This window comes from Heteronotia binoei, chromosome 13, assembly GCF_032191835.1.
Source record: "Heteronotia binoei isolate CCM8104 ecotype False Entrance Well chromosome 13, APGP_CSIRO_Hbin_v1, whole genome shotgun sequence".
NCBI classification, from domain to species: domain Eukaryota; kingdom Metazoa; phylum Chordata; class Lepidosauria; order Squamata; family Gekkonidae; genus Heteronotia; species Heteronotia binoei.
The window spans coordinates 54899814-54915099 of record NC_083235.1 but is presented as its reverse complement, the minus strand read 5'-3'; the positions used below and the strand labels follow the sequence as shown (position 1 = coordinate 54915099).

The following is a 15286-nucleotide window of genomic DNA, read 5'->3' as shown; positions in this document are numbered from 1 at the left end:
TCACCACTCCATGTGCGACCTTCCTAAAGCTGTGTACTCAGTGGGAATGGACAACCATTCTAGATCACTGCACTACTTGAGCATAAATACACTAAAAGTGAAAGGTTCAAAAAAGGAGTTATTCTACTTAAATCTGATAAAAGTGTTCCAGAAAAGGGCTATGAGGGAGTTCTCATCGGGGTAGAAACCAGCCATGATGCCACGCTTAAAATGCTGGCATGGCTTGGATGTAATATTTCAAAGCATTCTGTGATAAAGATGATATTCTCGACTGCAGCTGTGCATCCACATATATATATATATATATATATATATATGTGGATGCACAGCTGCAGTTAATATATATATTAAAACAAGTTATTCATTCACAGCTGGAGAGGGAAAACATCCAGTATTCTTTTATTTATAATCTGGAAAGACAAAAACCTAAACACCATTAGGGATGCAGAAAAACACCTGAAGCGGTTCACAGAGAATTAATCAACTACCACATGGAAATAAAAGAAAGTTAAGCACATGCTTCCAAAATACCTCGTCTCATTGCTCTGGCTCTCTATTGGGCTCTACCTGTCTGCTCCAATCAAATTCATGAGTTACCTAAGGCAGAAGCCTTCAAGCAGAAGTCTCTGGCTGGGGAAATGATGAGAGCAGAAGGGAAAATGAACAAAATGAAAGGGCATACTGAATTTTAAAGAAAACAGTCATAGCCAAGCAGCACCAATCTGGGCACCCTCTTCAGTGAAGGTAAGAACTTGCTTGCAGAATTCTCACTGCCACTGCAAGAATGGCCCATGATTACCTAACAAGATTCCATGGCAGAGCAGGGATTCAAACCTGGGCCTCCCAGATTCCAGTCCAACACCATGCTAGCTCTCAAGATATATAAGACAATTTTATGGGTAAGAATCCCAGCACTAAGGACCCACCCCTAGGTCACAAACTTGCAATAATTAAGTAGGATGCCCTTCCCATTACTCTACAGGTTGCCTAGTGATTCAGTATAAATTTCAGCTGTTACCAAATCCCATCTTTTTTCTCTGCTTTATTGTTATTATTAGTGCTAGCACTACATGGTATAAATTGGAGGTTGGGGAATTCAAGGGCATTGACTGAGAATATTAAAAATATAATGTCAGTCCCAGAAGAGAGGTTGTTGTATAGGACAAAGAAGTAGTGTTGCCAGATTTTTTTCCCCACAGGACTTTTTTTTTTTTTTTTTAGCAGAAATGCCCAGGAACACAGTTCTGGTTGGCTTGGTGTCAGGGTGTGTGGCCTGTATGCAAATAAGTTCCTTTTTGGCTTTTTCTAAAAAAAATAACAACCCCTAGAAAGATCTAAATTTAAAGTTGAGCTTCTGAAAGTAAACAGGTACCAGAACTTAGTTCTTACAGTTGACTCAGCATCTGGGCACAAATGTTTTCTGGTAAAACCACCCCCCTTTCCAATAAGGAATTGTGGTTGTGCTCTTACATTCAACAGAGATTTCACTTCTTCTGAGTTCAGCTTTTTAATTCTTCTAACTAATTAATTTTCTTAGCATGCAAACAGTCGACATCAAACCAGGTTTTTATTCTTGTCAATAATAAGGAAGTGAATAATCATCCTTGATATTTTCAGCTCTAAACTTTAATTAACATAAAACCTTAGTGGTGTAGTTAAGTAGTCAAAACTGTCAATCATTATGGATTGATCAGCACGGATTCTCCAAATTATTGTTGTAGAAGAGTTCAGCTGTCTGCTAAATTACTGATTGAAAAATTGAATCCTTGATCATGGGGCAGAAATTATTGCCTCCAAATGTTCTTACCATGACCAGAATAACTTCTAGAGCATTTAAGCGGCTTAGCTGAAAGTAGTTGCTATGGCCGTTTTATTTCAAATAGTAGCCATGACAATACTGTAGTGGAGAAGTATAGACAGGTGTAGCCTGAAATAGAACTGTGTCCTTGGGGTGTCAGTCTAGCTGTTATTCTGGATTATTATTATGTGTTGGTGTGTTTTTTTATTTAAGGAGATAAGCATTGAGAGGGCTTTGTTGCTAAATAAATCACTGCCCTCTGACAAGCATTCTTGATCTGATCAATCTGTGATCCATAGAATTGCTGTATCTTTCAGTTTACTTGTTAAAGCTAGGCTCTTTGTTTTTGGAAGTCAAAGCCGTTAAATGATAATCCTACTAAAATGTAATACAATTAGAGGAGTCTGCCGAATTATGTTATTATCAGCTATATTCTACTGTGTTTTTGTTTGATCTGGCTGTGCTTTATAGAATGGGTAATAATGTGAAGATTAATTGCTTAAATAAAGAATAAATCATATAAATATCTGATGCCTTGCTGAAATGAGGATAATTAGTACCTCTTGCCCTGAGTAGCGGATCTGTTGGTACCTTCCTTTGCTGCTGCAGGGAGTCCTACATGCTTTTGGTTCCTCCAGGAAAGGCAGAACATACAGACTGCAGTGCTGTGGGGCTGGTGGACTGACAGTGGATCTCAATTGAAGGAGTTCATGAATGAGATAAGGATTAAATGTGATTGCACATAACACTGTCCTTATGTTTGCATTTTGTTGTTTAAATGAGGAGCAGCCTTGACCAGAAAAGCAGTGGAGCCAATACTGTCCATTGTCTGAGTTGTCTCTTCTCCCCCCACTTCCCCAAGACAAAAGAAATGGACACCCATATCCTTTATCCTTTCAGCTGCAAGGTGAAAAGCCACTGGGACAGACCCGAAGGTTTATTAGGTTGAGGGTGGGGATGATGAATGGAAACAGGCTTAACTATGTATTAGCTAATCTTGTGCTTCTGATCTCTCTCATGTTTTTTAAAAAAGGAGGGGGGAATTATGAGAGGCCAGAGATTGAAACTGCCGCTTTCTGCATGCAGAGCATATATGGTACCACTTAGCCACGACCCCTCCCCAGAATGTTTGGTATAGAATAGTTACAGAAAACAAAAGTTTAAGTAGAACGCAAACTCAGTTTTCTCATCACAGATATATAACTTTGGTGTGGCTTTGCAGCATACAGAGTTTTGTGCAGGTGTCTTTTATCCTTGCAAAAGGCCCTTGAGAAAGTTCTTGTACCAGAGATGGCAATTTGCTTGGGGATATCTGGTAGATATGCTGAATGATACCTAGTCTGGCTTTACACAACACATGTGATAATGATACTGAGCTGTGTGTTTCCCTTTCTCACTCTCAGACAGTTGCCTGTGGGGTAGGAAATGCTGATCATAATGAAGCAGGGAAATGTGTTGTAAAAGTTGATGCTGTGACAGTTCCGTGACTCTTAAGATTGTTAGTTAGGCTCTCAGTGAGGCTTAATGGTTCCTCCCTGAATTTCCCATGTCTTAATTTCACACTTTGGGTCATACTGGCTGCTGCTTTTTGAGCAAGATAGGACTAGAAATACCCATGCAGCAACATGACTGGTTGGAGTTTGGCACAAGTGAGAGAAAGCTCAGGATGGATCTCAGCCACATCTGTTATCTTGAGGGTGTGACATTCTTTTTCCCATAAATGCAAATTACTTACTTATCGTTTTAATTCCATATGTTACATTAATGTTATGGAAGTGTGCAGCGTCAAAAGGGAGATAGTCTGTTGGTCCCAAAGAATTTACATCAACAGATGTTCCACTGTAAAAAATAATTGTTGCATTGGTGTCCCCCCAAGTTTATTATTTTTATTTAGGACTGGCCTGGTTCAGGAAATGTGAGAGTTTTTCAACTTGCACCAGAGCAGCACAAATGAAAGCTAAAGCAGCCAGAAGCATGCCAACTGTCATCTTGTTCAGAGGTGTGAAATTCATGCAGCATTTATTAATTAGAGGATAAACCACATATTTGCAACTGAACCATTATAATAATGAGGCTTGAATTAGCAGTCCACATCTGGGCCTGAAGAAGGCCAAAATCTCCATCCATTGTTGTGGCTTGTAGTGCCCATCTGGATCCCTTCTAATCAAAGAGTGCCCAGATCTTTTCTTTGGAAGAGGAATATACAGGAATAACACTTGCAAGACTATCTTGATCTCAGTGATGACGTTTACTATATTTCTCTCTAGCCCAGGGCAGTCAATGCTCCCTCTTGGGGTACTCTTTGCTATGATATTTAAATCTGTTTTTCATGGCAAACGCAATGCATTTGCTGACGTGGACCATTACATTGCCTTGAAGTTCAACTTTCTTGAACATTCTACTTCCAGCTATGAACACTGGAAGCTGTGCAATTGCAATTAGTGCTGCAGGAACAACAAATGCCAGTGTGTAACATTTCTATTTGACATTAATTTCATTCTTCACATCTGAGAACTGGAGTGATTATGGTCAAGATTCCACTATTGATGGGCAGGTAGAATATAGAGAAGAACCCGCTTCTTTGTTTTTCCTGATGATCTGCAAACCAATCGCCTCCAAATGCAGCTTTGCACATCTTGATTCCACCAGTTCCAAGAACAATACGAACCAAAGCATCTATAAAAGAGTAGTGGGAGACTGATTCCGCATTTAGCCCTTGCTTCTCTTCTGTGTGGGGCTCCTCACGGTGCCTCTTTTTCCTGGATTCTGCATTGGCATCCCTGGAGCAGGGCTGCATGTTCCCTGCTTGCTCCCTGCCCCGCACAAACTGAAGAGCTGAGAATGAGACTAGGACAAAAGCTAATGTGGAATTGGTCTCAATCTCATCTGGGACTCCATTGCAGTTGCCATCTGTTAGATCATTTATGGAACTTATTGACAAGATTGCTTGGCTGACTGTGTATACAATAGACAGGAAAACAATGTTTTTGAATTTCCCCAAAAAAGGAGTCAGCTCCAAGTGTTCCAAGGATAGGTGTTAGCAGAGAGCTACAAACAAATGGTAAATTGGTGTAGAAAGAACATCAGTCCTGTGCAGGAAATACTTGAGAAAAAGCAGAGCTCCATTCCATAATAGGAGAATCTTCTGCAGACTTTCTTGATAACTATGAAGATAATGCTGATTGGGTAACCAAAGCAACTTGGCACAGATTTTCTGGGAGCTCTGTCTTTCTCCGTTGGTATGCCTGTGAATGGTGTCACAGGTGCTTCTTGGGCAAGGCCTGGATGGAACTGAGTTAGAGAAAGCAGTAATTATATAAGTTTTCCTTGGTCTTTTTCTGTTTCTTGTGTGTGTGCAACGTTACAGCTTTTGGGCAACGCAAGAAGGGTAATGAGGATTGCTATACAACAGGGGTGGCCAGACTTGCTTAACGTAAGAACCACATAGAATAAAGGTCAGGTGTTTGAGAGCTGCAAGACATGAGTATCAGATGTTTGAGAGCCACGCAATGCAGGTAAGCAAATAGATGGGGGAGGGAGGGAGGAGGGATGGATGGAAAGACAGCAACTTTAATTTTAAATGCATTCTCCAAGCCACTAGCTGGCTTGGTTTGGAGAAGTGATTTAAAGAGACAAATTCTCCAAGCTGGCCAATGGGGTGGTGGGAGATTTAAGAGCCACACAGTATGTGTGAAAGATCCACATGTGGCTTCCAAACCACAGTCTGGCCACTCTTGCTATATAAGCTCCGGGTTCTCATGTAGAAGGGAAAATCAGTCTAACTCTAGATCCTTCATGAGCTCCATATTGCAGACAAAAAGCAAAACAAAACAAAAAAGCCTAACTTTTCCTTTTTTTGACTACCAACTTCTGACTTGCCGCCTGCCAAAGTAGAGAAGTGCACAGATAGAGATGAGAGAAGCTCTTTGGGGTGGAATATTCTCTTTCAAGGCCACCTCTTGTACTTTGCAGAGCTGCAGCATTTTCTTATTCTGGTGCCTTAATGAGCTATAGCTTCTTGGCTTGGACCCAGACTAAATGTTCCACTTCTGCAATTCATGTTTGTGAGTGGAAGACACCTTTCCTGCCTCACTTCTTTGTGCTGCAGCCTAGTGATATCTCCAAAATGCTGTTGCTTGGACCCTCAGGAACAGCAGGAGAGGCAACTGGGGGGGGGGGGGGGGAGTGGCAGAAGGCAAAGAGAATAGCTGGAAATCACCCCCTGCTTCCATTAGTGGATAATTTAGTCTGCATCCAACCACTTCATTAAAAAATAGATGTGAAATGAATCTTTTCTTGAATCTCAAAAGCATATAATTTTAATTTGAAGCAATTGCTGTACAGTTATCACTTCATTCCTAGATGCCCTCAGAACCTCACTGTTATGTGCGTGGAAATAATGACTGTTAAATCAACTGGGTAAAAAGTTCACGAGGAAGAGGTTAAGGAAAAGCAATGGATTCAGGGAAACTGCAGCCACAGAAGCCTATCTGAATGTGTAAGGGTAGGACAGTGTCTCAGTGGTAACCTGAGGATCAAAGACAGGAGATACGGACTTGAATCTAGAAAAGTATGAGGCTGGTTTGGCTCCTGCAGGGAGACTTCAGCTACTCCTGGAAGCCTTCTGGATCAGCAGTTCATATGGCTCAAAGGACTGCCATTAGGTGACAATCCTGGCTGCCAGCCAAGTATGCACAACTGAGGGTTTTTCTGGTTGAAAGCCACTTTTTTTTTCAATCCAGACAAAACTAGGCATTTCTGAAAAACCCTATTGATTTAAGTCATGACCTAGATGGCCCAGGGTAGCCTGACCTGGTTAGATATTGGAAGCCAAGCAGGGTTGGCCCTGGCTAGTATTTGGATAGGAGACCACCAAGGCATTCCAGGGTTGCTATGCAGGGGAAGGTAAAGGCAGACCACCTCTATTAGTCTCTTGCCTTGAAAACCTTATGGGGTCACCATAAGTCTGCTGCAACTTGGCAGCACAAACACTCGCTCTGATTTAAGTGGGCTTTGTGTGTTCCCTCATGCTGAAGCTGAGGACTCTTCATTTACAACTGCTGAGTTGTGTTGGATAAAATGAAATAGAAGACTTTTGACACCAAAAGGTTCCTTTTGATATGGAAATGGAATACGGAATATGAAAATGGCACAAATAGATTCTGTAATATGAATTATAAGCAAGTGACCTGTCAGGAGTCCCTCAGTTCTTTTGGCTGTGTATCTGAAGCTTTTCTGTGGAGGAGAATCATAGGCCAGGGATCAACATGTTGCAAAATGCCTAAAACATTGTCTTGTGAGTGAATTAATCTTGGCAAAAGTGCTGGACTTTCTTCACCTTTGGAACTGTTTGGTGCTGAGTGGTGAAGTACTCTTCCTAACCTGCTTTCCAAACTTGTCAACTATTTTTTCCTAGCCACCAATGCAGAGGCACTTTAAATCAGGCCCGTAGCCAGTATTTTTTTATTTGGGGGGAGGACTTGAAAACAGTCAGTGGGCACCATTGGAGAAATGCAGCTCAAGACATCACCGCACCACCAACAGCCCAGACAGCCAGCCCTCAGTTGCTCAAACTGCTCCCTAAATTCACCTCCTCTTCCTGTCGCCTTCAGAGGAGAGAACTACACTTTTATCTTCCATGTGGGGTTAAGCAAGGAAGGCTTATGCTAGCAAAGGACCACTGTGTGCATTCAACCTGCTGCCCCCACGCAAACACGACCATTCCAACACCATCCTCAGAGGGTGCATTGCCAGGCCAATTTTTTTGCTTTTCCAAAAGACTTTTTGTTGTGACTGTGAGTGCAAAATGACCGGCCCTGATTCTCCAGCAAAGTTTGTTTTCTTAATCACACCAAATGAGAAATTCCCTCCACCCTCCTTCTCAGTAACGCTCTAGGCATGCGGCCTTTACACAGCACCCTGCCCTGCGAAAGCTCCTCCCTGCTGGCTCTCTCGTGGGATCCCCCTGCCAGCATGGCACCCCCCTACTCCACTAGCACAACAGAAAACTTCTCTCCATGCAAAAAATTACAATGCAACTAGACCAGTGTATGTCAACACTCTGTATTCAGTATCAAATTCAAACTTCCAGGGACCGTGGAAGAAGAGCTTTAAGCCTCAAAATGACTTAAGGGCCGGTTTTTATGAGTGTCAGACTTCAGTTAAGACTATCAATTGTTGTGGACGTTGTTCACCAAAGAGTCAGTAGGAATAAGAGTGGTTTGTGGTGGATGGTGATTTTTTGTATGGTTTCTCATGGTTTGTATGGACATATTATTTATATTGAATTTTGAACTTGATACTGAATACAGAATGTTGACATATACTGGTCTAGTTGCCTTGTAATTTTTGCATGGAGAGAGGTTTTCTGTTGTGCTAGTAATAGTTCCTCTGTGATCCTGATAGCCCATCAGCCTCCTACTCCATAGCAGCAGCACAATGCCTCCACTCACCAAGGGAGAGGGTGGGAAAGACAGCTGGAGCAAGAGCGTCAGGAGCAAGAGTGAGCAGCTGCCACTCATGTTAGAACTCAATGTGCTGAACTGAGTTGCAGGGCTAGGAGGACTGCTGCTGCCGGGAGCTGTGCAGTGCCAGGAAGCTGCCATCTCAGCACAGCACTGCCCTTGAGCCTGGCGGGCGAGCCCTAAACAGCGATGGCAGGCTCCAGGAAACTGCTGCTGCTGAACAACCCATGAGCCTGGCTGGTGAGCCCTAAATGACAGTGGCAGGCTCCAGGAAGCTGCTGCCGCAGCACAGCACAACCTTGTGAGCCTAGTGGCAGGGGGCTGGAAGAAGGCTCCATTCTCTCAAGTTTTTTATTCTCCATTTCATTTTAGCCTGATGCTATGTTTTCTGACGCTATGAAAATTTGTGTTCTAGTCCTACAACTAACACTGATCCAGTGAAAAGTGTCAGCTGCCCATAATTTTTAAGGCCAACCAGGTGTGTAAACTTTCCAATTTCCTGGTGGGGGGGCTGGGCCAGAACCGGAGGGAGGGGGGTCAGTGACATCATAGGAAGGAACCAGTGACATCACAGGGAGGGGCCTTCATTGTCACTATCTATGGTGGGCGGGACTATGGAGAGTTAGGAGGGGCACCACAGAAATTTAGGGGAACCTGTGAACCCTTCTAATAATGCCCCTGGGCCAAACCGAGGAAAAGTGGCTATAGTGGTATCTCAGCAAGCTCAGCAGTGTCCTGTTTTTGGAATTCACTTTTAGAATAGTCACTTTCAGGGCTTTTATTTGTAGCAGGAACTCCTTTGCATATTAGACCACACATCCCTGATGTAGTCAGTCCTCCAAGTGCTTACAGGGCCTACTGTAAGCTCCAGGAGGACTGACTACATCGGGGATGTGTGGCCTAATATGCAAAGGAGTTCCTGCTACAAAAAAAGCCCTGGTCACTGTTAAGATCTGCATCTATACATACCATGTGCATAGGACAATCCAATAGTCACAAATTTGACAGTAAGAAAGGCAACACAAAAAGCCTGCAGGGGACTATTGTAAAAATTTTCCTGGACATTTATTTACAGTTTTGTTTCTGCCTTTTTTTATATGGGTAACTTTGTACTGCAATTTACTAAATTAGGTATCACAGATGCCTTCCTTTGGTCAATACATGACTGAAGTCTCTGAGCCAGGGCACAATACAGTGCAGTTGTTGTGCACGCAATTTCTGAGCAATGTACAAAGTTCAGAGTAGTAGCAATCTTATTCTTACTTAGAACATAAGAGAAACCATTGCCATTGTTCTTCCTTAGCTGCATACAGGGTAAAGGGAAATGTTAAAGGCCTCTGATCTTCAAGTCCTTCCCCAAATCTCACTTTCCCTGAAAATGTAAATTGGAGCCAAGCAAGTATTGTTGGGCCCAATGGAGGCCTCACAGTCTGACTATTGCCACATTGAAAGTGGGTGGAGCCAGCCAGGGTTAAGGATTATAGTTTCTTTTCCAACAGACACCGAACATATTCAAGGACTGATATCTGCTGGATATCAAAATCTTAGTTATTAATTCTGGAGAATGCAAAGATACAATTGGAAACCTTTGCAGATAACAATTACCTTTTCCAATATTGTGTCTTTTAGCCCAGATGGATGGACAAAATGGACACAATTCCTAGATCTCAGGCGAGAGGTTTCTCTCCCCTGATGGATGCAGCAGCAAGAGACCTTATCTTCCTATTTCCAGGAATGCTATCAAATCTCTTTTCCCACTCCCTTACCCAGGTCTGCCCAGGTCAAAACAGCTTTTCCTGTCTCCAAAGATGTGTCTTCCTAAAGACTCTCTATCATTTGATATCTCCACCGCATGTTTCCTGCTTGGAGAAGAAAGGGAGGAGTAGGGGAATGTTTATCTATCCATCTATCTATCCATTGTCTGTCCTGCTAACTCAATTAGCATTTGTAAGAAGGTGAGCTTGGAAGATCATTACACCATTGACTTATTTCCAGCGGGGGAAGGGGGGGGGAATGCATTTCTTGACAGGATCCATTAACCCATTCATGTCTCTGAATATCATTATCTCTCCTTGAAAATCTAAAATGGATCAGAAAAACATTTTCATGCACTCAAAGGAGTTTGTCACTGTTCCTGATGCTGGTTGCCCAGGGGAGGTTTAAGCCCCCAAACAGTGCACTGATTGCGCAGGGGAGGTTCGAACCCCTGAGGTCCTCCCCTCTCCATACATAGTTTATGCCTATGAGGCCAACACAACATTTTTGCCCAGATGCAAAGAGCATGTTGACTACCAAACAGCTATTTTTAGGGCTTTTTTGGAAGGTGGTCTTATGAACAAATATGGGTGCATTTGAAAAGATGCACCCACGTTCAGACCTTTAAAACTGGAGAACTTGTTTTCTAATTTATTCAAATAATTAGTATGAGTTGGGTAAATATTTTTATAGAGCCTGCTATAAAATTTATTTTCCTGCTCTCTGATGTTAATTTAATTAATCTGGCTGTTCCTGAATTTGCCATGTTTTTTTCCTCCTATGGCAAAGATAAATGAGATTAAACTAAGAATGTTATGCTCTGTTTCTTTCCGTCAAGGTTGACTGATGCAGATGCTAGGAATTTGAAGGGTAGGATTAATCTGGCATCCTTGCTTTTGAAGAACAAATTGGGTGATAGAGCTACCAAATGTCAGTTTTTAGCACCCCTCAGAGAACTCTGTGTCCTATCCAGGAAAAAAGACGGTTGCTTGTGTATCATTGCATTCAAATTGTTGTTTTCAACATGAAATAATTGGATAAGAAAGATGTGTTTCTTGGCAAAAATAAATTAAAATCCTTTGAATAAACAGCAGTGCTGCCCTTACAAAGGAAATGAATGTTGCCTTTTGAGAGGTCTTAGTTCCCTTCCTAAACAGTAGTGAAATACACCTAAGTGAAGACCATGGGACATGCAATTGGACTTATTAGGACAGGAATGTCAAACTCATTAGTTATGAGGGCTGGATCTGACATAAATGAGACCTTGTCGGGCTGGGCCATGTGTGTGATGAAATGTAATGCCAGGTGGTGGAGAGAGAAACTTTATAAAGGACACAAACACAATTAAAGATTTTTAAGAAAGATTAGCACTCTTGCAATATGTTGTTTAACAGTTTCTGATAGCTGACACCTCTTGCTTTGAATTATTGCATCAGAATCTGGAGACAATGTCTGCACTGTAGCGATCTTGAGTATGCTGTTCAGGTGTTATTCAGGAGGGAGGGGAGGTCTTGGTAGTTGGTGAGTCGATCCTTAAGGAAGTAGACAGCTGGGTGGCAAAACCGCACACTGACGGTGCGATGGCTTGCCTGCCTGGTGTGAAGGTAGCAGACATGACATGTGTTGTAGATGGGCTGATAGACAGTGCTGGGGAAGAGCCAGTGGTCGTGGTGCATGTTGGCACCAACGATATGGGGAAATGCAGTCGTGAGATCCTGGAGGAAAAATTTAGGCTGCTAGGCAGCAGACTCAAGGCCAGGACCTCCAAGGTAGCCTTCTCAGAAGTGCTACCTGTTCCATGTGCAGGGCTGGAGACACAGGCACAAATTTAGAAGTCTCAGTGTGTGGATGAGACAATGGTGTAGGCAGGAAGGGTTTAAGTTTATTAGGCACTGGGATGCTTTTTGGAACAAGCGGGAGCTGTACAAAAGAGAAGGTCTCCACTTGTCTCTATCTCTAGACAGGTCTCTATCTCTAGACAGATAGCCAAATTTTGCCATTATCTTGTGAAGTTCCATACTAAGAAACAAGAAACTGCATGTCTTGTATGATCTCTTGGAATTTTAGTTTATAAATGTTTTTTATACTCTGATTTAAAGGATTTATACAAATTGGAACTGACTTGAATTTTAAAATTGGTTCAATTATATTTTAGTTATCTTGGATTGTATAGGTGGGGAAATGTTTATGTATTTTATTGTATTTTATGTTTTTTTAGGAGGGTATTTTATACTATCTTAGGTATTTTAGGAGGGTTTTATATGATGTGTTATAGTTTTTATATTGGTCTATGACTGTAATAAAGTTCATTCATTCATTCAAGAGAAGGTCTCCACTTGTCCCCAGATGGAACCAGGCTTCTGGCACTTAAAATCAAAAAAGGTGGCAGAGCAGTTTTTAAACTAAATCTTGGGGGAAAGCCGACAGGAGATGAAATGTCTCTGGTTCGGGAGGACTCATCTCAAAGAGATGAAGGGTTAGCTGTTACTTTTCTATCAGGCAATGGATTAGAGCTGTCCACTGAGACAAGGTATTTTTAGTTCATAGTTTTCATTTATGTATTATGTGTTTTTTCCTTATTGAAAAATGGTACATTAATTTATTTAGAATTTTTATGCTGCCTCTCCAGACCTGCTTGCAGGGCTCACAGTAATAACAAAACAAAACCAAAGAAAGTAAAAAAAACAATAAAACCATACTAATAAAACAATCCAAGTCAATAAAATAAACTGCTGAAAACAGCAGTCCTTGCACATAAAACCAGAGCGGTCTAGAATTACATTGATAACACTGTGCTCAAGCTAGGAGCAAGGAGCAAACCATAAAACATCTAAATATCTCTCTACTTGTTATTTTTACAATGCTTTTGTCCACAGTGGGGACCCAAAGCAGCTTTTATCATTCTTCTCTCAATATTATTATCAAAACAACCCTGTGATGTAGGCTAGCCTGAGGGTGTTCACTGTGATGTAGGCTAGGCTGAGGGTGTTCAGCAGTATGTGCGAAAAGGATCTGCGGGTCTTAGTGGATCATACGCTGAACATGAGTCAACAGTGTGATGTGGTGGCTAAAATGGCAAATGCAATTTTGGGCTGTATCAACAGAAGTATAGTGTCCAGATCACATGATGTGATTGTATCGCTTTACTCTGCTCTGGTAAGACCTCACCTGGAATATTGTGTTCAGTTTTGGGCACCACATTTTAAGAAGCTGGAACGGGTCCAGAGGAGGGCAACAAAGATGTGAGGGGTCTGGAGACCAAGTCCTATGAGGGAAGGTTGAAGGAGTTGGGGATGTTTAGCCTGGAGAGGAGGCGGCTGAGAGGTGATATGATCACCATTTTCAAGTACTTGAAGTGCTGTCATATAGAGCAGGGGAGGCCAACAGTAGCTTTCCAGATGTTTTTTGCCTACAACTCCCATCAGCCCTAGCCAGCATGGCCAATGGCTGGGGCTGATGGGAGTTGTAGGCAAAAAACATCTGGAGAGCTACCATTGGCCATCCCTGATATAAAGGATGGTGTGGAATTGTTTTCTGTGGCCCCAGAAGGTAGGACCAGAACCAGTGGGTTGAAATTAAATCAAAAGAGTTTCTGGCTCAACATTAGGAAGGACTTCCTGACTGACCGTTGGAGCGATTCCTCAGTGGAACAGGCTTCCTTGGGAGGTGGTGGGTTCTCCTTCCTTGGAGGTTTTTAAACAGAGGCTAGATGGCCATCAGACAGCAATGAAGATCCTGTGAATTTAGGGGGAAGTGTTTGTGAGTTTCCTGCATTGTGCAGGGGGTTGGACTAGATGACCCTAGAAGTCCCTTCCAACGCTATGATTCTAGCCCAAGGTCACCCAGTAAGCTTTCAGAGTGTGGTGGTTTAAGCCTGGGCCTCCCAAATCCAAATCTGAAACTCTAAACACTACACTAGTTTTTTTTTTTCACAGGAACTCATTCATCCAAGGCTGGGGTAAAGAACAATATCTTAATTCCTAAAGGGATTGAAATTGGTGCGAGGTAAGCCTCAAGGGGGAGGGCATTCCAAAAGAGAGGTGCCAGCAATGAAAAAGACCTGTGTTTTCACCTTTGCAGGCAGGGGCCCAGAGAGCATGACTTGAGAGTCTTAAATGGCTGGCTAGAGAATGTAGGAGGAGGCTGTCCTTCAGCTACTCTGCCCCCAAGCCATTTAGGGCCCTGTAGGTAAGATCCAGTATGTGGATTGCTTTAATTATTCAAAGTAATGGATTTTTAAACTTCTTTTCCAGCAATCTAGGTAGGTAATTAAAGGATGCATGTAGGAACAGAGAGAATTATCTGAACCAAACAGCAACTAAAGGTGGTACAGCAGCTGCTGAATGGTTGTCTGCACTTTAGCGCACACAGAAGAAGCAAGGAACTTCCTCATTTGCTTGGTGGTGAGGTTCTTTATATCCACCCAGTCTCTGTTAAGATTCTGAAGGCTTCCTTTTAAGATCAAGAGTGCTTTTGATGGTTAGATATGTGCAAAGCAACAGAAAAGTGTGACTCCTAATTCTTGTATGACTATAGACTGTATTAGAGCTTAAAAGAAACCAGTGCCTTAAACTATTTACACAGCAGTCTAAAATAAAGAAAGGATAATATATGCTGTCTAATTTCTTTTCTTTTTTTTAAAGGAGAAGGGGGAGTGCCCAGGCAAAACCCCATCAAATTTAGAAGTGGTTTGAAAGCTGTTGAGTGTATGTGGTGGAGGTCAGGCTCAGTGTTCCCTCTAATGTGCTTTTTTAGCCCTTGGCACACTGATTTTTGGGTCCATGGAGGGCATTTGATGAAATTCCCTCCCATGGCTGCTGTGGCGGGGCTGCTGGGCTGGGACCTGGTGCTGGTGGTGACATGACTGTACGGGCCATTTTCCTCCAGGACCAGCTGCCCTCCCTCCCAAAGATCAGGGCATGACATGCCTTGTTGGCTTGGCATTGTTGCTCCCCACCTTAAGACCACCTGGCTCTCTCTTCCCTCTTTTGTCCTGCCTTCTCTCACTGCACTTTACGGATACTACCTGCTTGGCTCCCTCACTCGCTGACTGGGGCACTTGGCTGCAGATGTGACTGCGGGATCCACAACGAGAGGTGCCACTCTCCCTGAGAGCGGTCTCAAAACGTCCCACTTTCCCAGCCTGGGGGTTCACTGACCGAGGTGCACAGAAGGTCCTTTGGTGACTCCAGAGTCCCGGAGTGTGTGTCGCCAACCAGAGGGCTGAGGGTTGAATCACTTCACAGGGCAGCAGCCGGGGCCATTTTTG

General features: G+C 42.7%; 1 protein-coding gene and 1 pseudogene across 7 annotated transcripts in view; one reads left to right on the top strand and one right to left on the bottom strand.

Annotated features, from left to right (window-relative positions):
- The window catches only part of SLC39A11 (solute carrier family 39 member 11), a 481072-nt gene that overhangs the window by 25636 nt on the left and 440150 nt on the right, over positions 1–15286 (top strand). The window lies entirely within an intron of this gene.
- LOC132581806 (solute carrier family 15 member 1-like) lies at positions 3623–8403 on the bottom strand (annotated as a pseudogene).